Source organism: Equus asinus, chromosome 13, assembly GCF_041296235.1.
Source record: "Equus asinus isolate D_3611 breed Donkey chromosome 13, EquAss-T2T_v2, whole genome shotgun sequence".
NCBI classification, from domain to species: Eukaryota; Metazoa; Chordata; class Mammalia; order Perissodactyla; family Equidae; genus Equus; species Equus asinus.
The window spans coordinates 1,963,446-1,986,639 of record NC_091802.1 but is presented as its reverse complement, the minus strand read 5'-3'; the positions used below and the strand labels follow the sequence as shown (position 1 = coordinate 1,986,639).

The 23,194-nt window shown below is 49.5% G+C and overlaps 1 protein-coding gene across 7 annotated transcripts in view; it reads left to right on the top strand.

Moving 5' to 3' along the window:
- The window catches only part of PEMT (phosphatidylethanolamine N-methyltransferase), an 83,044-nt gene that overhangs the window by 41,313 nt on the left and 18,537 nt on the right, over positions 1-23,194 (top strand). The gene's annotated exons all lie outside the window — the stretch shown is intronic.

The window sequence follows — 23,194 nt, the reverse complement described above, 5'->3', positions numbered from 1 at the left end:
CACTGAAACACGAGGCCCTGCCGTCGGCCTGCTTGTGTGCCTGCTGCAGGTCAGCGCTCTTGAGAAGACCCGTGACGCTGCTGACCACCTGAGAGACAGGCCCCTCCCAGCCCCGCAGGCGCCCTGAGGGCCTCTCTGGAGCTGCCCTGGGGTGAGGCCTGACAGGCAATCTGGGGCCGCCACGAGGTGAGCACACTCGTCCGGGGTCACCTGAGCACGCTCTCTCTGTCCCAAGCCAGGGTCCTGCTGGCTGTGTCGTCCAGCCCATGGAGACCCAGCCCTTTTTCTGGACTGACTTCCAGGGAGCTGGGTTACATGAACCATTTCCTCAGCACAGTGCCTGCCTCAAAGAATAATAAGGTTAGCTGCGCCCTTCTGGCTCAGGCCTGACATTCTCATATTCACTACTGGGCTCCCCTGGCCCCGAAGCACTTTCTCGGAGGCAGCGCTTGGCGGGTGCTGCTTGGGCGCTGGGCCCACGGGGCCATTGCCTGTCTGGTTGGCCTTGGAGCCAGGGCTGGGAGCCTGTTTCTCTCTGGGCAGAGGGCTCACGAGGGAATCTTTCTGCAGTTGCAGACCAAGCTGGCAGCCCTGGGCACAGTCCCGGCCCTGTCGCTGTGTGCTCTTGGGCAGGTCCCTTCTCCTCTCTGAACCTTGGAGTCCTCTCCTGGAAAATGGACGTGGAAATATTTACCTCTGGAGGCTTGAGAAATGTATGCTGGCTTCCACTTTCTCTCCCACCACAGCCCCGGGTCTGGGGCTGACTTCTCAAGCCCAGTGAGTGGCCTCCTGGCAGATGCCACGGCTGTCCTGCCTGCTGGAGCTGAGGACCAGGCTCAGGGCTGAAAGCCCATCCATGCCTGCTGCTGCTGCTGCCTGGTGGTCCCAGGGTGGCCTGTGAGTGGGCAGACAGCCCAGCTTCACTCACCTGGCTAAGTGGGTGACAGGCGGCTGGCCACAAGGCGGGCCCTGTGGGTGCCCAGCAGCCGCACGCCTGAGGAGCCGCAGAGGGCTCTGGCTGCTCTATGGTTCCCAGATGGTGGGCAGCGGGCCGCAGGGAGGTGCAGAGCTGGGGCGGAAAGAGGTCTGGGCCTCAGGCCTCAGGCCTGCCACTGCTCTCTTCCCCACCCGGGGAGCCCCCAGGGCCCCTTCCCTGCCCTCCATGCCCTTCCCTGCTTGCATGCACTGGACTCCTTCCTTTCTGTTTTGCTTTTGTCTCAGCTCAGAATCTCTTTTCCAGGAAGGGGTCTCTGTCCCCTCAGCCCCCCAGCCTTTGCTTGCCACTCCCTTGTGCCTCTGCTCTGCATCCTGGCTATGGCCCTGATGTTTAGGTTCGTGTCCCCCCACCTGCTCCTGGGCCTTGGGCTGTGGAGGGTGGGCGTGCTCCCCTGAGTAGTGGGGGTGTGGCAGCTGCGGGGGCTCCCTATCATCTGCTTGGTCAGTCTTCCCTGCCCAGCCCCCTGGAGTGCTGTCTCAGCAGTAGGTGGGGGTGGACACAGAGAGAGGGCTGTGCAGCCCGATAGGCCAGGTGCCCCAGTGGCCTCAGCTCCCTGGCAGAGACCTCACCAGCTCAGACCACTGAATGGACACTTACTCTTCAGCCCAGGAGAGTCAGGAGAAGCACAGACACATGTGCACCCAAAGGCCCGGAAGCAGCTGTCTGCGGCAGCCTGACGCCCCAGGGTCCCTCCACTTGGGAGTAGGCAAACCGACCATGGTCCATCCACACCGCCACAGGAGGGAGCAGACCGCAGGGGCACACAGCGCCCCGGACAAGTTGCAAAGGCTCTCTGCCAAGCATGAGGGGGCCACAGACCACAGGCTTCCATGTGGGTGGCACACTGGAGAAGGCTCACCGAGGGGCGGGGGCAGGTCTGGCTGTGAAGGGCAGGACTTCCCAGGGTGATGGGAGCATCCTCTGTCTGATGGGGCTTCAGCTACGTAACATACATGTTTGTCAAAACTCATAGAACTCTACATTTAACAGGGTACATTTATATTTTACGTGAATTTTATTTTTACCTCTATAAATCTGATCTAAAAAAGTTTTTTGTCTCTTCTTCAAAAATAAACCCTTTTTTCAGAAAAAAGGAAAAAAAAGCTGAGTGTAGGTGACGATGTTGTTGCTGATGGAGCGTCTGCATGCCCCGCCACCCTGGTGGTGCCCAGGAAAGGCCCCGTGCTTGTGGCAGCCCTGTGTAGCCAGACAACCACTCTGGCTGGCCCCAGATGCTTGCAAATTTCCTTTCCGAGGCAGGCTGAAGTCCATGTAAATATTGACCCAAGAAGGCAGGCCGGGTTTGGTACTGTATTCGGTTAATAGTTGAAGAGCCACTCACTCCTTGGTATTTTTCCAGTAGCTTACAGGTGGGCTTTGTTTTATTTTTTAAAAAAGGATCCTAAAAAGCCATGCGTGAATCAAACACTATAAGTACAGTTGGAAAGCCCACATGTTTAGATGAATCTCAGAGTGAATTTTTTGATAAAGCAATTACTCTCCCTTCCCCTTCAGTGTATTTACTAAGGAAAATTTAAAATAGATATTTGATGTGCTTAACCGAGGACTGTAGCATTGAGATATTCAGGGCCACCCGGGGCTCTCCAGGCCCCTCTCCCTGTGAGAGGCGACATGGTGTATTGAGTGAGTGACAGGAGTTCCAGGGGCTTTCTCAGGGTGAGCTGGGTGGCTTCCCTTCCTCCTGTCAAGGTGGGGACAGCTGGCATCCCCTCAGCATCCTCCTCTACCCTCGGGGCACCAGGCCTGGCACTGGCACCCCATCGTAGGGACAGGGGGACCGGGCCAGACAGGATGGGCCATGCTATGGGTCTTTGTAGCCAAGCTGTCCCCTCTTGAGGGCATTTGCCAGCTGAGAGTTCCCTGGCCCTCTGCCTGCACCCTCCCTGAGTTGGCAGGTTGTATGCCAGGATGAGGTCCCACCCGGGTCACCGCTGTGTGACGATCGCAAATCTTCCCTGAGCCACCTGGAAGTCTGGGTTGCTGGAGGGCCTGCAGCAGGCCCCGCCCGTGTGCACATGCGCTCCCGGGGCTCAGTGGGCGTGAGTGGCTGGTCCAAGGTCCCCCTGCAGAGCCAGGACTAGAACCCAGGCTGTCCATCCTCCCCAGCCATGTCCAGGGCTGGGGCCCGTGGGAAGACCTGTCAGCGTCCCTGCGGGGGCAGAGCCTCTGGGCCCTGGAGCCAGAGCGGGTGAGTGCTTCCCTTTCCTTCTCCTGCCCTGTCTTCTCTCTCTTCCCATTCCCCCGCAAAGGCCAAACATCAGGGCCAGGAGGCAGAGCGTGAGGACACTGCGGACATCCGGTCGGGAGCCAGCACAGGGAGAGGGCCTGTGGACCCCTGGGACCCGGGGTGGCCACGCCAAGCAGGCTTGGATTTGGTTGAGGGCAGGTGTGTTGGAGGGGCTGTGTCCTTCTCTGGTGAGGTGACTGCTGCCTCTGGCCATGGTTCCCCCGCAGGGGTGGGGGCTGGGACCAGCTGGGATGGGACCTGCCCTCTTGGGGGTGTCAGCAGCAGCGCGAAGGGAAGGCAGGGAACAGGACGACGGGCGGGGTCTTGTTGTGGGAGCAGGCCCGGGGCCACGGTGCTCCGCTGGGAGCTGGGCCCCCAGGACTCCCTCCCCTTCTTCCTTTTTTTGTTTTGGAATTGGTTTTATTTTCTAGCCATTCTCCTTTTTTATTTTTATTTTTTTTAATTATAGTACGCATAATTAAATAACCATAAAATAAAGTGTGCCATTTAACCATATTTGAGTGTAGAGTTCAGTGGTATTAAATGCATTCACCTCGCTGTGCCGCCATCACCACCATCCATCGCCATAACTTGTTTCATCTTGTAAAACTGAGACTCCGTCCCATTGAACAATAGCTCCCCCCTCCCAGCCCCTGGAAGCCACCATTCTACCTTCTTTCACTATGAATCTGACCCCTCTAGGTGCCTCACATAAATGAATCATACGGTGTTTGTCTTTTGTGTCTGGCTCATTTCACTCAGCATGATGCCCTCAAGGTTCTTCCATGTTGGAGTGTGTGTCAGCGTTCCCTTCCTTTTTAAGGCTGAATAATATTCCACTGTATGGGTATTCAGCATTTGGTTTATCCGTTCATCCAGTGACGGACACTTGAGTTGTTTCCCTTTTTAGCTGTGGTGAATAGTGCTGCTATGAACACGGGTGTGCAGATATCTCTTCGAGACCCTGCTTTGAATCCTTTTGGGATAACGCTCAGAAGTGGGATTGCTAGGTCACACGGTTCTGTTTCTAATGTTTTGAGAAACTTTCATGATGTTCTGCATGGCAGCTGCACCATTTTACATCGCACGCACAGTGCACCCGTTCCAGTTTGTCCACATCCTCACCAGCATTTGTTTCCTGCTGTTTGGATGGTGGTCGTCCTGATGGCTGCGAGGTGACAGCTCACTGCGCTTTGATGTGCGTTTCCCTGGTGATTAGTGACGTTGGCATCTTTTCGTGTGCTCGCTGGCCATTTGCACGTCTTCTTTGGAGAAAAGTCTGTTCAAGGGCTTTGCCTGTTTTTGAGTCGGGTTGTCTGTGTTTTGTTGTTGCTCCTTCCTTCCTTCCAGGGCAGCACCGGCCCAACATGTGGGGTACGCTGTCTTTGTAAACGGGCTGAGAGACCTTGGTTTGAAACTCGGACGGATAGACAGAAAGGAGCCAAATCTGTGGTCGTTGTGCAGCTCTGAATCTCTATGAGCTCACTCTGTCCGCTCCCTGCCGTGAGGGGCCTCTGAGGCGGGTCTTACCTGCAGTCAGACCACCTGCTCCCTGGCATGCCAGCGCCCGGCATTCGCTGGCTAAGGGTGGATTCCCCTGGGTGTGGGGTGTGGGCCTCGTGCTCCCCCTCAGGCTCAGACAGACTGTCCACCCCATGAATGAGAGCAGCTCGAGGAGGAGCTGATTCTGCCTGACGGGCCCCAGGCCCACCCTGGGCCACACTGCTTCCCACACTGCTCCAGCCAACGCAGGGTGTGCCGCCAAACCTCACCCGGGCGGAGGCCCAGTGTGACAGGCGCTCCTGAGGAGGGCTGCTCCGTGCCATTGCGGCCCTGCCCAAACCCATAGGAGCCACATTTCAGTGAACTCACGCTTACCAGTCTGTTCTTTTCACCCGCTTCCCAGCCTCAAGCAGGGGCTGCCGATGGAGTGCAAGTTTTACGGAGGGTGACAAGTGTCCCCAGGCCCTCCTGCCCCAGGTGGAAAGGTGGGGAGCTGCCTGGTGTGCTTTGGGACCAGAGGCACTGGCTCTCTCCATGGTAACTCTGGGGCAGGTGGAAGTGGCCTTTGGACGTGGCTTAAGCGGTTGGGTAAAGCCAAGGACAGAGGCTCGAGATCCCAGTGAGGGGAGAGGGTGCTGTGAAGGGTTTGTTGTCCTCGCTCAGCCTCACGGCTCCCAAGAGGGCCCCACTGTGCAGCCAGCTGGGGCAATGGTAAGGTTCTGATGAGACAGACTGCTGCCAGGGCTCCTTGTCAGGGATCTTTATGGGCGAAGAGAGGTTGGGAAGGCGCTGAGGGACAACACATTCCTTGGGTGGGTGGGGTTGGTGCAGAATCTCCCTGCCAGAGTAGAGGCCCAGGGACACTGCAGGCCACACCCACGCGGCGGTCGTAACCAGAGCCGAACCTTGGGTGAGAAGCCACTTACTGGCCGTGTGTCCTTAGCAAGGCATCTCTGTGAAATAGGCACACAATTGTCCAACCCTCACAGGGTTGCTGTGCAGGTTAAATGGGGGGTTAATATGCGACAGCAAGCCCTGGGTAAGTGTCAGCTGCCGTTCTGAGAGCTGTGGCTGAGTGTGCCACCAGCACCCTCATGCCTCAGGCGAGGAGACTGTGTCCTGGGGGCCAGGGTCGCAGAGGGAGAGAGAACCACAGGACCCACAGCCGCTCTGGTTCTCACCCGATTTACAGTTACTGCGATTTACATCCACCGACAGTGCGGGAGTGCTCCCTTTGCTCCACGCCCTCGCCAACACGGGTTATTGTTTGTCCTTTTGATAAAAGCCGTTCTGACAGGTGTGAGGGGACACCTCACTGTGGTTTTGATTTGCATTTCCCTGATGATTAGTGATGTTGAGCATCTTTTCCTGTGCCTGTTGGCCGTTTGTATGTCTTCTTTGGAAAAATGTCTGTGTAGGTCCTCTGCCCATTTTTTAATTGGATTGTTTATTTTTCTGCTATTGAGTTGTATGAGTTCTTTATATATTTTGGATATTAACCCCTTATATACATGATTTGCAAATATCTTCTCCCATTCAGTAGGTTCCCTTTTCATTTTGCTGATGTTTCCATTGCTGTGCAGAAGCTTTTTTGTTTGATTTAGTCCCGGTTGTTTATTTTGCTTTTGTTGTCATTGCCTTTGGAGTCAGAGCCAAAAAAAATATTGATAAGACCCATGGTGAAGAGCTTACTGCCCATGTTTTCTTCTAGGAGTTTCGTGGTTCAGGTCTTTGACCCGTTTGGAGCTGATGCCCTTCTCTCATACACATTTGTCTGTTGTTGTTGTGTCAGGTGAGAGGCTGGACTCCATCCGTCTTGGCTGGAAGTAGACGGACAGCAGTAATGTCTTCATATCATGTAATATTCAGCCCATGTTCACTTTTTCCTGATTGTCTCAAAAGTGTCTTTTTATGATTAGTGTGCTTGACTCAGGATCCCAGTCACGTCTACACATTGCGTTTGGCTGACGTGATTCTTACGTCCCTTTTAATTTAGAGTAGCGTTCCATCCCTTCTTTCCATATCACTTATTTTTGGAGGAAACCGAGTTATCCGTCCAGTAGAATTTTCTGGGTTTGGGTGCCTATATCTTTGTGATACTTTCTAACGTGTTCCTCTGCTCCTCTATATTTCCTGTAAACTTAGATATAAAGAATACTCCATGGAACGTGCTGCATGTTTGAGGAAATATATGGAATTGCCAATATTGGGCTATTTGCCTTACAAAATGGCAGTTTTCTACTGTTCAACCTCATACTTCTGGTTGCGTCACGTCCCGCAGCCCCACTTTGAGTGACACTGAGATGGAGCAGTGGATTCAGGAGGTCGGCCTGACCCTCCTGTGAAGGTCTCTGCCCTTCTCTGATAGCTTCAGGCGCTGACGCGCGTCGCCTGGGTCACTTATCAAATCAGGTGTTGCAAAATGGTGATATTTTAACTCTGTCATTCCTCCTCACTTATTAGCTGTGATTCGTCTAAAAAGAGCTTTTCCTCATCAATGATTTGGTTACCCTGAAATACAGTCCATTTAGCAACGGCAGGATGAATGCTTAATTTCCCCCCCTTTTAAAATTGATTTTCAAAATAATGTTAGTGTCCTAGCAACCTCCAAAAAGGTCGATCATTTGCGTGTGTGTGTGTGTGTGTGTGTGTGTACGTGCATATATTTGACAATTTCTACCTGCTGTAGTTGCTTTTGTTGCTCCGTGTCCCTTTTTAGCCAGCTTGAAGTTTTCCTCCGTGTTCTGACGTCTCCACTCGCGTCTTTGTTAGCTTCTGTTCTCAGGCTCGACGTCTTGTCCGTTTCCTATTGTGGGCCTGAGCTGGCCCTTGCACAGGAGCTCTGGTGCCTGTGAGTGGCAATGATCCTGAGAGACTGCAATCTGGATGCTGGGGTGCTTGCTGCAGCTGGAGCGGCCTCTTCGGTGCATTGAGCTAGGAAAAAGGAATTTTTTAGAAAGAAATCCTAAGTTCATACTGATATTTCCATTCTGAAAGTTTTTGCTTAACTTTAAAAATTTTATTTTTGTATACCTTTTCTCTTGTGGGAATAATTAACATAATTAATCTATATATAGTCAAAATAACAATACCTATGTTACTACCTATATTATTACTAACAGTGCGTTTACTGGATGCAGCTTAGAATTTCTTTCTGGTTCTTTTTGTCCTTAGGATGTATTGTTGCATGAGGGAGAATTAATCGAAATACTGTTTAAAATTTCTTGAAAACAATTTTGTATACAGTTAGCTTCCTTTATTTCAGTTTTGGAGTTTTAGCGATTGCTTTGTTTTTATAAAATGTTTACGTGGTCCCGCGGTCAACATTATAAAACAAGACATTCTTAAATGCCTAGCATCTGTCTTCTCCCGCTGCACCCACGCTCGCCTATAGGTACTGGTTTTTGTTAGTTTTGGTTTAGCCTCCCATTGTTTGTTTTTGGAAACGTATGCAGGTGTTTGCACGGCTCTTCACGCCACAGCAGGGCGCTGTCTCCTTCCCCTAGCGGCATATCCTGGAGCTTACACCGTACACTGGGTAGAGCCCTTCCTCCTGCCATTCTCCTGGGTGGAGCTGGACCGCAGTTTATTCCACCCCTCACTGCTGACGGACACTGGGGCGGGTGCCTTTGTTAAAGGATGTTATGCGTAGTGCCAGAGCCAGAATGTGGACCCAGAGCCTGTGTTCTTGACCATTTGCTGGGATTCCCTCCCCTCGGCTCTTTCTCCTGCCCTACATCTGGGCCCACCGAGAGCACGGCCTGCCTCCCCTATCTCCTCTTCCTGCTCCTCGTCAAAGCAGTGTGAAGGGGTAGGAATGCCAAGCACGGGCAGGAGACCCAGATCCATTGCTTCCCTGCCTGCACCATGGCCCCCTCGGGTGTGACGTGAGGTCATGTTGCTGTACTGGCACCTCGCAGACTGTCTGGGGTTGGGCAGGTGGTGCCAGGTTAACAAAAGACTTTGTGTCCTGGCTTCCAAAGTATGATTTGGGGACCCTGTCCCAGGCAATCAAGTCCAGATGTGAATTCACGGCAAGGGGAAGTCTTGGATGTACCTCAAATTGATGTATTCACTTGATGAGCTGGTGGAAGGTGTCAAGTGAGCTGGTGATGACCAAGTGAGGTCGTGGGCAGCGGTGAAGGGCGATTCAGTTGTGGGAAGCTGCTGGACAGTGCCCCGTGTACTAGTTCTGCATCTTGTAGGGGTCCTGGCCCAGGCTTAGGGTTCCAAGGACAGAGGGCTCTCTGGCCAGATCGAGCCAGGCCTCAGAAAGGAGCCAGTTCCGTGTGCACCTGGAAGGACAGGGAGGAGCTGGGTGTCAGGGAAGGGCAGGTGTGAGCCGCCTGCATGCTTGCTTTCTCCTTCGCTTGCTGGTCCAGGGCTCCTTGGGTCAGGCAGCCCGGCCACCTGAGCAGAGACGTGCCCCTCTCTGTCTCTCGCTTTGCCTTTCCTGTGGCAAAGGGCCTGTGGATCCCCCCCCTACATGGAGCTCCTAAGTTCCCAGTCAGTGGCTCCCTGCCCCTCCTGGCCCTCTGAGCCCTTGCTCTCTTTAAGATGGAACCACCTGGGCAGGCGGCACTGAGTGTCCCTGCAAGGCGGGTGGAAGCAGAGGAGAAAAGGTCGGAGAAGTTGGTTCCCAGCCTGGTTGCCTGGTGGGAGGCCTTGCGTTTGTTAGGTGCGAAGACGGGTGCTCATAGGCCTCCTTTCGTGACTGCCCTGTGCCGTGCAGACAGGTGGGATGCCATCTGAACTGTTAAACCAGGTCCAGTATTCCCCAGGTGTATGTGAGTGAGTTCAGAGGAGTGGGAATGTTCTGGCTGTAGCTGGGGTGATCCAGAGCAGCTCATGGGGGTGGGGGAGTGGGTAGAGTCAGGGAGGAGGGGTGGGGCCCCGCTGCAGGCGGGAGGAGCTGGAGGCACAAGCAGAAAGGCAGATAGACAGCAGGAGCATCCGTGTGTCTGGGTGGGGGTGGACCGTATCATGAGAAGAGGGGTTCTCACTTTCGGGCCCGTGGCCTTCTTTGAAAAGCTCATGGAAACTCTGGCTTCTCCTCAGCAAGAATTACCATGCAAAAGCACCTTGCTGTCTGCCTCAGTTCTGGGATATTCACTGAACCCCGTAACATGCCCCGGGTCCCCAGGTTGAGAACCCTAGACTAGATTGTGGAGGGTGTGACTCGGCTGAGGGTTTCAGACATCCTGTGGCTGCAGCTGGGCTTTGAGTGGGTTTAGGTGTGGAAGCACGTGGAGAGCAAGAGGAGGGGCCTTTGGTGAGGCCGAGGGCTGGCCCGGGCTGGGAGGGACTGGCAGCTGGGCGGGCCTGGTGCCGAGTGTGACCCAGGGTCTGTCTGTCCTCTGCCGGGGACGCTGGCCCACAATGGACTTTCTTCATGTCCACTGCAGCGGCCTGTCAGGCCAACAGCCAGGCCTGCTTTCTGCCTCTCACCTCCCACTCACTCGTGCACTCCAGAGTGAGGCAAGCAGCAGCACCGCCATTTGCACATTTGCCACTCTCCAGGCCTGCCCTCTGAGCATCTCGTGTGCTAATGCCTTGATTCTCATAGCAAAGCTATGAGGTAGTGTACGATTAGCCCCATTTTATAGGTCAGTAAACTGAAGCAGAGAGGGGGAAATGATCCACCCAAGGTCACACAGCCAGTAAGTAGGGGAGCTGGTGTTTGAACCCAGAACCTAACGCTCTTAACCCACAAGCTATCCTGCTGGGCGCCAGGGTAGATGCTCAACAATTAGTTGTTCAGTGAACAGGAAAGAGCCTCTGTCTTTTAAATAAATGGGGTATTTAAAAAATCCACTCTCAGTCGCCCTCACTTCAAGGACATGTAGGAAGTTTGAGAGGCAAAGGGGAGGATGTCTCCAGAAAAGGGCCTCACCAAGTTGGAGAGACGGCTCTCCAAGCCTCTGCATGGGCTCTGCTAGTCTCCTCCCACGGCCCTTGCTTTTGTGCTGTGGACACCCGGACAAAGGGGTGGTGCTGGTGCGTTCAGGGAATGAGGCATCCTTGGCTTTAATTAACATTGCTAAATTGCGTATATTATATCAAAATAAGCCCCATTGTTATAACTTTTGAAATAACTTTGTATATATTTTTTTCCTGTTTTCTTTTCAAAACTATTATCTAGCACAATATCTGGCGTATTGTAGATCCCCCAGTAAACGCTGGATGAATGCGTAGATGGATGGGTGAATGGCTAGATGGACGGATGGTAGGTGAGTGGGTGGATGGATGGATGGTGGGTGATGGGTGGTAGATGGATGGATGGATGGATGATGGATGGATGGGTGGAAGGGTGGGCGGATGGTGGTAGTTAGGTGGATGGATGGGCAGATGGGTGGATGGATGGGGGGTAGGTAGATGGATGGGTGGATGGGTGAATGGATTGGGTAGAAGGATATTTCTCATTACCTTCTAGCGCTGGAGACTTTCTCTGGTCTTTGGGCTGTGGGCACTGAAAAGACCTCTTAGATCTCCATATCTCCGTCACTTGTACCCTCACCCACATGCCTCTCATCTTCTCAGTTGCTGTGACCCACACTCACTGTGTCCCTAGTGTGATGCTCAGACAGTTGCAGGATGCTTGGCACGTCATGGCTTTCCCTGGTTCTAACAGGTGCCACTGGGTTGTCAGCATCTCTGAGTGAGGGTCTGCCGGGGACACACTTAACTGGTGCCTGCCCTGGCTGAGCACATCATGTATAATCCCGCAGCAGCTCTCTGTGGCAGGTATTATTGTTGTTTCAAGCAGAGGAGATCACCCAAGGGAACCTGGTCTCTAAACACGGGGTCCAGGACCCGAGCCTGGGCTTGTGGAGCCTGTGGCTCTTGGGCCTGCTGAACCTGGCAAGGCCCTTGCTGGCTTACATGCAGGAGCTCTAGGTCGCAAGTCAGCAATGTAACCAGTCACACACTCTGTGCTTGTGCCTGTGCTCCCTGGCCTTAAACCCAGCAAGCCTCAGTTCTGAGTGGCAGGGACATGTCACTATGCGATGCTGGTGGCTCCTGGCTCAAACGCATCACATTGTCTTGGGGACTTGGTGAAGGCAGATTTCTGCCTTCCTGTGGACAGTGACAAGAGTTATCTTGATAGCTAAAGGGACTGGCCCTATCGGGGGCACATGGTGTGCAGGGCTTACATGCTGAAGGCCTGAGGTATGAGGTCACTATGTGGAGCCTGCTGGAGTCTGTGTGAGCAGTCCTGGCACGTGAGCAACCAGGAGTTATTGTCTCATTTTTTTGTATTTTACAGCTGACTCAGTTGAGGCAGCATGGAATTACGTGATTTGCCTCCAGACGCGCGGCTGGCTGGTGACAGTCCAGGCCAGAAGGGCATCGCTGGATTTCCACCCATTCCAGTGTTCCTCTTGCTCCACCAGCCAGTTCCTGTCTCTTCTGCCCTGGCACGGAGCCTGTGGGAGAGATTGGGAAAAAAAAAAGGGACATGATTACAGAGCCTCAGTTGAGTTTGGGTTTCAGATAAACAACAAATGCAACGTTTGGGACAACTTATACTAGAAATTATTTGTTCTTATCCAAAATTCAAATTTACTGGAGGTGGGGCGATGTATTTATCTGGGAATGCCAGGGAGAGGGAGTTTGGGCATGAGGTAGGGAAGGGTTGGGCCAGTTCATCAATATTTGGGGATTCTGGAAATCCAGAAGACCAGCAAGGCCAGGAGCGGTGACAGCAGAGCGTCCTGTCATTCTGCCTCCTGCGGCACTCACAGCCCAAGGATGGTGACCTGCGTCATCCCACAGCTCGGCCCTTGCAGCTAGCCCCCGGTGCTCATGCTCTGTTGCCTGCTTCCGGTCCCTTAATCAGATGAAGTGTGCAGCTGGGAGTGCAAGGAGGGGAAGGTGCAACTGCCAGGCGGGGAGGGAAATTAAGCTTGGATGCTGCGAGGCCCCTGGCTCCTCATTTATTGACTGCCATGAAATAACAGCCCGATCTAATGGAGGCCGACCAGAGGCAGACAGGAGTCATTCATGGGAGTCACTGTTTACTGTTTCCCTTTCCTGCGTGGCCAGTCCTGGGCTCCGCTGCCCTTTGTGATTAGATGGCTCTGAATGTGCATTTAGCACCCCACTGTTTCCCAGGTGAATGGACAGGTGGGAGGAGGCCAGGGGAGGCCGAGTGATGCCTAAGGGGCCCTTGGAAGAAAGATGTTTCATTGTCCCCAGAACAGTAGAGGCCTGGTGGAGGGCCCAGCCTGTGAGTCCAGATGCCTGAGTGCTCACCTGGGCTCTTCTGAGCCTTGGTTTGCTCCGTTGCAGAACAGGCTGCCTCCTGGCCACTCAGGAGTGTGCTGTGATATAGAAGCAGTGGGAGGAGTCTGGGCTCCGGGCTCGGGTCCGTTCACAGCCGGGTGTCCTTGGACATGTCTGCTGTGCCTCATGAAAGCAGAAGGAAGAAGCCTCCCTTCAGGGGACAGACTCGGGACTCTGCGTGTGGAAGAGTCTGCCAGGGCACGGGCATTGGCAGCTGTTCCCATCTGTCCTCAGAGCTCAGATTCAACGAGAACTGCATGTTTAAAAGCCAGCTCTATTGAGGTGTCATGTATGTAGAATAGAATGCACACATTTTCAGTGTACAGCTTGATGAGCTTGACAATTGTGTCTGTCCTGATCGAGATGTAGAACGTCTCCTTCCCCAAAACCTCCCCTCACGCCCCTGCCTCGTCAGTCTCCCCTCCCTGCTGCAGCCCCCAGCCCCAGCAACCACTGTTCTCACTTCTGTCGGGACAGGTGGCTTCTGCCCGTTCCAGGACTTCACGCACGTGGAATTAGGCAGAAAGCACTCCTCTGGTCTGGCTCCTCTGGCTCGCATAAAGTCGGTGACAGCTGTCCTTTGCGCCACTGAGTAACATTCCATCGTGCAGATGGGACCCACATTGTCCACACATTCCATGCGGCAGGTGGCGGGTTTCTGAGAGGCAGGGCTGTCATCAGGGGCACAGAACGCTGCCTGTGCCCACTCCCACCTCATCTTGCTGCTAGGGAAACAGCTCCAGAGAGCAAAACTGGTTTCCCCAAGTGTGGAGGACGACCGGGGCAGGTCTGGGTCTGGCACCCAGGGCTCGTGACTCCCCGCCTAGTGCTCCCCTGACGCTGGGCCTGCCAGGAGGGTCAAGTATAAGGACATGAAAGCTTATGTAATTTCTAACAGACTTTGATGTCATTTTTTTTTTCTTTTAAAGATCGGCACCTGAGCTAACAACCGTTGCCAATCTTTTTTTTCTTGCTTTATCTCCCCCCAGCCCCCCCGTACACAGTTGTATATCTTAGTTGCAGGTCCTTCTAGTTGTGGGATGTGGGACGCCACCTCAACGTGGCCGGACGAGTGGTGCCATGTCCACGCCCAGGATCCGAACCCTGGGCCGCCGCAGCGGAGCACACGAACTTAACCACTTGGCCGCGGAGCCAGCCCCTCGATGCCATTTTGAAAGCATTATCCCGTCCACTGAGAGGGAAAAAATCAATGGACTTTAAAGCTATATCTTAAAGTCACATAAGTCACATTGCTTAATGACGTTTCAGTCAACCACAAACTGGCTATATGGTGGCGGTCCCGTACGATTAGAATGGAGGTCAGACGTTCCTATCCATAGTGACGTCATAGCTGCTTTGACCTCGTAGCACAATGCATTCCTGATTCATTAGTGGTGATGCTGGTGTAAATCAACCTACTGCATGGCCGGTCGTGTGACAGTGTGGCACGCATAGTTACATGCAGTACGTAACACTTGATAGTGACAACGAACAACTGTGTTACTGGTTTATGTATTTACTGCACTATACTCTTATCATTATTTGAGAGTGTACTCTTTCTACTTATTAAAAAAAGTTTACTGTAAAAGAGTCTGCCAGGTTATGCCGGCGGCAGCCTGATACATCCCGTGTTTACCGTGTCTCTTGTTTGCATCATTTCCTCCTGCGCTTGATTTAATCTCATGTTGTTTTGTTCATCATGGCCCCTGAAATCCACTGCTAATGTCACCACTGAGAGGCCATGTCAAGTGATTGACCTGGAAATGAAATTAAAAGTGATTAAGAACTACGAAGGTGGAAAATCTGAGATGGTTATTGATGGGAGTTGTTGAAGAATCTACTTCATTGAAGGCAACGAGACAGACAGAACTTTGAGAAGCCTATGTCAGACACAGAGGAACTTCTCATGACTGGATTAAGACTAGGCACAGAAACATGTCCCTCTCAGCTCCATGATGACCACGGCCACAGCAAAAAGCTTGCTTGTGGTGTTGAAAGAAAAGCCAGGACCCAACTGTGATGTTGAATTCACTGTTAGGCTTGGATGGTTTAAATGATTCAAGAATAGCTATTCCGGGGCCGGCCCCATGGCCGAGCGGTTAAGTTCGCACGCTCTGCTTTGGCGGCCCAGGGTTTCACTGGTTCGGATCCTGGGCGCGGACACGGCACCGCTCGTCAGGCCATGCTGAGGTGGCGTCCCACATGGCGCAATTAGGAGGACCCACACTAAAATATACAACTGTGTCCTGGGGGGATTTGGGGAGAAAAAAAAAAGAATCGTTATTCCTTACATGATGCGAAAGTGAGTGGTGGGTCTGTGAGTGCTGATATGAAGGCAGCTGGAGAATTTTTGGAAACTCTAGGTGAGCTGATTGTGGAGAAAAACTACTTGCTAGAGCAAATATTCAATATGGATGACAGCTCCATATTCTGGAAGCAGATGTGTGAAAGGACTTTCATCCATAAGGAGGCCCCGTCAATGCCAGGTTTCAAGGCTTTTGAAGACAGGATTACAGTCTTGCTTGGGGGCAGTGTTGCAGGCTACACATTGAAATCCTTTGTGATCTGGCAGAGGGAGCACCCGAGGGCCTTCTGACATCAATAAGCACACACTGCCAGTGTACCACAGGAGCAATGAGAAGTCACGGTTGACTCTGCTCCTCTTCCGAGACGCCCTCCTGAATTGCTGTGCCGGCCACATGGAGAAGTACTGATTGGAGAATGACAGATCTTTCAAGATTTGGCTTATTGTTGATAATGCTCCCGGACATCCTCCTTTTATTGGTGTTCTTCATCCCAGCGTCAAAGCAGTGTTTCTCCCTCCAAGTACCACTTCTCTGATCCAACCAATGGATAGCAGCTTTTAAGGCCTGCTACCTGAGGAAGACCTTTGCCCAGGATGTTGCTGCAACTGAGAAGACACTGATGCAATTCTGGAAGAATTGCAACATCTCTGACTGACCAAGAACCTTGCCTGGACTTGGGGTCATGTCATCAAGGAGCGTATGAATGGCATTTGGAAGAAGACACTTAAGAGGTTCATCCATGACTTCCAAGGATTTGCCAAGGATGAGGAGGTTGCAGAAATCAACAAGGCTGTGGTGGAGACGGAAACATCCTTGACTAGGGTGTGGCTGCGGACGACACTGAGGGGCTCCTGGAGGAATTGACTGATGAGGGCTTGGAACTGGAATGGGAATGCGTAGCAAAGAAGAGGCAGGAGAAGAGGAACCCCCGAGAAAATTCACAGCGAAGGGTTCAGCAGAAGCTTCCACAGACCTCAGCAAGCTCCTTAAAAGCTTTGAAAACACAGACCCCAACACTGACGGGTTTTCATTCATAGAGAGGAATGTTCCTGGTGCATTATCTGCTCACAAGTGAATCTGTGATGAACAAAAGAAACTAAGCAAGCAAACCACCATGGACATGTTCCTGGCAAGAGTGACACCTCCTCAAGGAGAGCCTCAGGGAGGTCCTTCAGGAGGCGTTCCAGGAGGAGGCATTGTTATCACGGGAGATGACAGCTCCATGCGTGTTATTGCCCTGAAGACCTTCTAGTGGAACAAGATGTGGAGGTGAAGGACAGCGGGGTTGATGATCCTGACCCTGTGTAGGCCTAGGCTAATGTGTGTCTTAGTTTTTCACAAAAAAAGGTTTAAAGATTAAAAAAAAATTTTAAATAGAAAAAAATGTGTATAGAATAAGGATACAAAGAAAGAAAAATCACAATGCTCTCCATTTCTTTTTTTTTTTTTTTTAAGATTGGCCCTGAGCTAACAGCTGTTGCCAATCTTCCTCTGTTTTCCTTCCCAAAGCCCCAGCACATGGTTGTGTATTCTAGTTGTAGGTCATCCTAGTTCTTCTATGTGGGACGCCACCACAGCATGGCTTGATGAGCCGTGCCTCCGTCTGCGCCCAGGATCCGAACCAGTGAGCCCTGGGCCACCAAAGCGGAGCACGCAAACTTAATGACTCCCCCACTGGCCTGGCCCCTCCCTTTCCTAATAATGACAATTCAGCACCAGTCAGACGATATTTGGGCAACAACTACTAATATTTTTATAATTAGTTTTTAACTATATATCTGAAACATTTTATTAACATACTATATCTTTATTAATATACTGTCTCTAAGGTATACAGTGCGTTTTGTGTTTTAAGCTGTTATTATGCAAGAGTCAAAAAGTTTTAAAAATTGTTTGTAAAGTAAAGATGTTCCAGTAAGCTAAGGCTAGTCTATTATTGAAGAAAAATATATTCAGTGTAGCGTAAGTGCACAGTGTTTATAGAGCCTGCAGCAGTGAGCAGTGACGTCCTAGGCGTTCACATCACTCACTGCTCTCTCACTGACTCACCCAGAGCAACTTCCAGTCTGGCGAGCTCCATTCACGGTAAATGTCCTGTACAGGGGTGCCATTTTTCATCTTTTTTTACTGTATCTTTTCTATGTTTAGATATGTTTAGCTACATCAGTACTTACCCTTGTGTTAGAATTGCCAGCAGTGTTCAGTGCGGTAACACGCTGCACAGGTTGCAGCTGGGGAGCAATAGTCTGTACCGTGGAGCCCAGGTGTGTGGCAGGCTATGGCACCTAGGTTTGTGTAAGTGCGCTCCATGATGTTCGCACAACGACGGGATCGCCTAACGATGCATTTCTCCTGATGCGTCCCCTTCATTAAGAGAGACATGACTGTACCAGGTAGCTCGTTTGAAAAACAACTGGGCTAATGAGGAGGGTGGAGAGAGGGGCCACCTGTGGCTAGAAGGAGCCCTGGGTTCGGAGCCCTAGGGTTGTTCTGCTGACCCTCTTTCTGGCGGTGTGACCCCACCAGTAGGTTCTGAGGGGCCCTTGCTTCCTCATATGTAAATGGAGCTCACTCGCGTTGCCCTCCGTGTTGAGGGTTAAGTGAGCTCCAGTAAAAGCACTTTAGAAACGGTGAGATGCTGCATCGAGTCACTGTGATTGGCATTGTCAGTGTCTTGGAGACCCTCGGGGTTCTGGACAGTTGCTGACACCCGATCCCGCCCCTGGAGCCTCCTCTGCCGGGCCGTCCTGTCGGCCCTTGCCGCCTGAGTCTGTTGAGGTTTCCTTTGCTGTGAGGAAGCTTTCAAGTTTGATGTGGTTTCACTTGTTAATTTTTGCTTTTTTTCCCTTTACTTTTGGTGTAAAATCCAAAAAATCATCGTGAACACCCGTGTCGAGGAGTTTGCTGCCTGTGTTTTCATCTAGGAGTTTTATGGTTTCAGGTCTTCTGTTCAAATCTTTGAACTATCTTGAGTTGAGTTTTGTGTATGACGTAAGAAGGGGTCCAGTTTCCTTCTTCTGCATGTGGCTGTCCCATTTTCCCAGCACCATTTATTGGGTAGCCTGTCCTTTCCCCATTGCATATTCTTGGCTCCTTTATCGTGAATTAATTGACCTATAGGTGTGGGTTTCTTTCTGGGCTCTATTCTGTAGTTTTCAGTGTCCAGGTCTTTCATCTCCTGGGTTAAATTTATTCCTAGGTATTTTGTTCTTTTTGATGCAGTCGTAAATGGGATTGTTTTCTTAATTTCTGATAGTTTGTTATTAGTGTATAGAAACACAACAGATTTTTGTATGTCGATTTTTTATCCTGCAACTTTACTGAATTTGCTTATTAGTTGTAACAGTGTTTTGGTGGGGTCTTTAGGGTTTTCTCTATACAATATCATGTCATCTGCAAAGAGTGACAGTTTTACTTCTTCCTTTGCAATTTGGATGCCTTTTATTTCTTTTTCTTGCCTAATTGCTGTGGCTAGAACTTCAGATACTATGTTGAATAAAAGTGGCGCGCGTGTCTATTCTTGTCTTGTTCTTGATCTGAGAGGGAAAGCTTTCAGCTTTTCACCGTTGAGTATGATGTTGGCTGTAGGTTTGTCATATATGGCCTTTATAATGTATATTCTCTCTGTACCCTCTTTGTTGAGAGCTTTTATCATAAATGATGCTGAATTTTGTCAAATGCTTTTTCTGCATCTATTAAGATGATCATGTGATTTTTATTCTTCATTTTATTAAGGTGGTGTATCACGTTGATTGATTTGCAGATGTTGAACCATCCCTGCATCCCTGGAATAAATCCTAGTTGATCATGGTGTATTGTTTTGTTTTTTTAATTAAGTTTTTAGTTGAAGTATAATTGACATTATGTTAGCTTTAGGTGTACAGTATAATGGTTTGATATTTTGTGTGTATTGCAAAATGATGCCCGTAATAAGTCTAGTTACCATCCATCACCACACAGAGTTACAGAATTTTTTTCTTGTGATGAGAACTCTTAAGATTTACTCCCTGAGCAACTTCCAGGTATGCCGTGCAGAGCTGTTAACTAGTCAGCATGCTCTACATGACGCCCCAGGGCTTGTTTGTCGTGACTGGAAGTTTGTACCTTTTGATTCCCTTCACTCATTTTGCCCACCCCACACCCTGCCTCTGGCAAACAATTTGTTCTCAATATCTATGAGCTTATTATTATTATTTTTTAAGATTCCACATATAAGTGAGATCATATGGTGCTTTTATTCCTCTGTCTGACTTATTTCACTTAGCTTAATGTCCTCAAGTTCCATTCTGTTGTCACAAATGGCAAGATTTCATTCTTTTATTTATTTATTGAGGAAGATTGGCCCTGAGCTAACATCTACAGCCAATCCTTCTCTTTTTGCTGAGGAAGATTGGCCCTGAGCTAACATCTGTGCCCATCTTCCTCTGTCTTATATGTGGGATGCCACCACAGCATGGCTTGATAAGATGTGTGTAGGTCCACACCTGGGATCCCAACTGGCGAACCCATGGCCGCTGAAGTGGAACGTGTGAACTTAACCGCTGCACTACCAGGCTGGCCCCCAGATTTCATTCTTTTTTTGTGGCTGAATAATATTCCATTTTGTGTGTGTGTGTGTGTGTGTGTGTGTGTGTGTGTGTCTGTGTGTATACACCACATTTTCTTTATTTGTATTTTTTATTTTTTTTGAATTGTTGACTTTGAATTTATTTGAATTGTTGAATTCAGTTTGCTGAGGATTGAGGATTTTATTTATTTATTTATTTATTTATTTATTTTTATTGAGTTATTGATAGGTTACAATCTTGTGAAATTTCAGTTGTACATTAATGTTTGTCAGTCATGTTGTAGGTGCACCACTTCACCCTTTGTGCCCACCCCCCACCCCACCTTTCCCCTGGTAGCCACTAATCTGTTCTTGGTCCATAGTTTTAAATTCCTCATATGAGTGGAGTCATACACAGATTATCTTTCTCTCACTGGTTTATTTCACTTAACATAATTCTCTCAAGGTCCATCCATGTTATTGCAAATGGAATGATTTTGTTCTGTTTTGCAGCTGAGTAGTATTCCGTTGTATATATGTACCACATCTTCTTTATCCATTCGTCTGTTGCTGGACACTTAGGTTGCTTCCACGTCTTGGCTATTGTAAACAGTGCTGCAAGAAACATTGGGGTGCATAGGACTTTTGGGATTGCTGACTTCAAGCTCTTTGGATAAATACCCAGTAGTGGGATGGCTGGATCGTATGGTAGTTCTATTTTTAGTTTTTTGAGGAATCTCCATACTGTTTTCCATAGTGGCTGCACCAGTTTGCATTCCCACCAGCAGTGTATGAGGGTTCCTTTTTCTCCGCAACCTCTCCAACATTTGTTGCTATTAGTTTTAGATATTTTTGTCATTCTAACGGGTATAAGGTGATATCTTAGTGTAGTTTTGATTTGCATTTCCCTGATGATCAGCGATGATGAGCATCTTTTCATGTGCCTGTTGGCCATCAGTATATCTTCTTTGGAGAAATGTCTGTTCATGTCTCCAGCCCATTTTTTGATTGGGTTGTTTGATGTTTTGTGGTTGAGTTGCGAGAGTTCTTTATATATTAAGGATATTAAGCCTTTGTCAGATATATGACTTGCAAATATTTTTTCCCAGTTAGTAGGTTGTTTTTTTGTTTCAAGAGGATTGAGGATTTTTGCATATGTTCACTAGGGGTATTGGCCTGTAATTTTCTTGCCTTGTGATGTCCCTGTCTGGTTTTGGTATCAGGGTAATTCTGGCCTTGTAAAATGAGTTTGGAAGTGTTCCCTCCTCTTCTGGAAGAGTTTGAGAAGGATTGGTATTAATTCTTCTTTAAAGGTTTGGTGGGCTTTACCAATGAAGTCATATCATCCTGGACTTTTGTTTGTTGGGAGGTTTTTGATTACTGATTCTGTCTCCCTGAGGGGAACCAGTCTGTTCAGATTCTCTATTTCTTTATGATTCAGTCTTGGTAGGTAGTATGGTTCTAGGAATTTATTCATTTCTTCTAGCTTATCCTATTTGTTGGTGTATAATTATTCATAGGGGTCTCTTATGATCCTTTGTATTTCTGTGGTATCAGTTGTAACATCTCCTCTTTCATTTATTTGCGTTCTCTCTTTTTCTTGGTGGGTCTAGCTAAAAAGTTTGTCAATTTTGTTTATCTTTTCAAAAACCACCAGCTGTTTGTTTCATTGATCTTTTCTATTATCTTTTTAGTCTCTATTTCATTTATTCCTGCTCTGATCTTTTTTATTTCCTTCCACCTACTAACTTTAGGCTTTGTTTGTTCCTCTTTTTCTAGTTCCTTGAGGTATAAAGTTAGGTTGTTGGAGACTTTTCTTCTTTCTTGAGGTAGGCATTTATTACTGTGAACTTCCTTCTTAGAACTGCTTTTGCTGCATCCTATAGGTTTTAGGATGTTGTATTTCCATTTTCATTTGTCTCCAGGTAGTTTTTGATTTCTCTTCTGATTTCTTCTTTGCCCCATGGGTTGTTAGTACCTGCCACTCTTTTCTGATGGGCAGGCACTCTGAAAGGGCTTCTCTTTCCCCCTTGGTGTGGCTGCTTGGAGCGTGCCTGTGTCTTGCAGGAGACCTCCAGAAGGAACCCTTCATAGGCCACATGACCTGTCCTGCAGTCCAGCTACCCGAGATTCCCTCCTGATGTTGTGTAAATCTGCCCAGCTGGCTTGTGTACTACAGGCACACAGTCAGAAACGCAAATCTATGTGTTATCCTGGTCGATTCTGAGCCACCTGAGGGGAGGCCTGGTGGTTTGTTCATTTTGGGGGCCTCAGCCACACCTGGTGCAGTGCCGAGCACACACCAGTAGGCCCCAGAGGAAGGTTGGCTGAGTTGGGTTGAATCCTACAGGGCAAAACAAAGTGGCCCATCAAAATAAGGAACTTTAATGCATCAAAGGACCTTATAAGGAAAGAGAAAGACTACCTACAGAATTGGAGAAAATATTTGTAAATCATATACCTGATAAAGATCTAGTATCCAGAATATATAAACAGCTCGTGAACAAAGACAATCAACCCAATACAAGAAACGGGCAAAGGACTTGAACAGACTTCTCTCCAAAGAAGACATAGACATCGCCAATAGGTGCATGAAAAGACACCCAACGTCGTCAATAGTTAGTAGGGAAATGCAAATCAAAGCCACAATGACTTCCTGCTTCACGCCCACCAGAATGGCTACAATTTTTAAAAAGGAAAAATAGCAAGTGTTGGGGCTGGCCCCGTGGCCGAGTGGTTAAGTTCGTGCGCTCTGCAGCAGGCGGCCCAGTGTTTCGTTGGTTTGAATCCTGGGCGCGGACATGGCACTGCTCATCAAACCACGCTGAGGCAGCGTCCCACATGCCACAACTAGAAGGACCCACAACCAAGAATATACAACTATGTACCGGGGGGCTTTGGGGAGAAAAAGGAAAAAAATAAAATCTTTAAAAAATATATATTTAAAAAAAAAAAAAAGGAAAAAAGAAAATCTTTAAAAAAAAAAAAAGAAAAGAAAAATAGCAAGTGTTGGCAAAGCCCTGCTGATGGGAATGTAAATTGGGGCAGCCTCTGTGAGAAGCAGTCTGGCGGTTCCTCAATAAGTTAAAAATAGATTCACCATATGACCCAGCAATGCCACTTCTGGATATGCACCCAAGAGAAATGGAAACACATGTCCGCACAAAAACTTGTGCCCAGATGTTCACAGCAGCATTACTCACAGTAGCCAAAAGGGGGAAACAACCTAAGTGTCCATCAACTGATGAATGGATCAACAAAATGTAGTCCTTTCATGCAACGGAGTATTAGTCAGTCATGAAAATGAA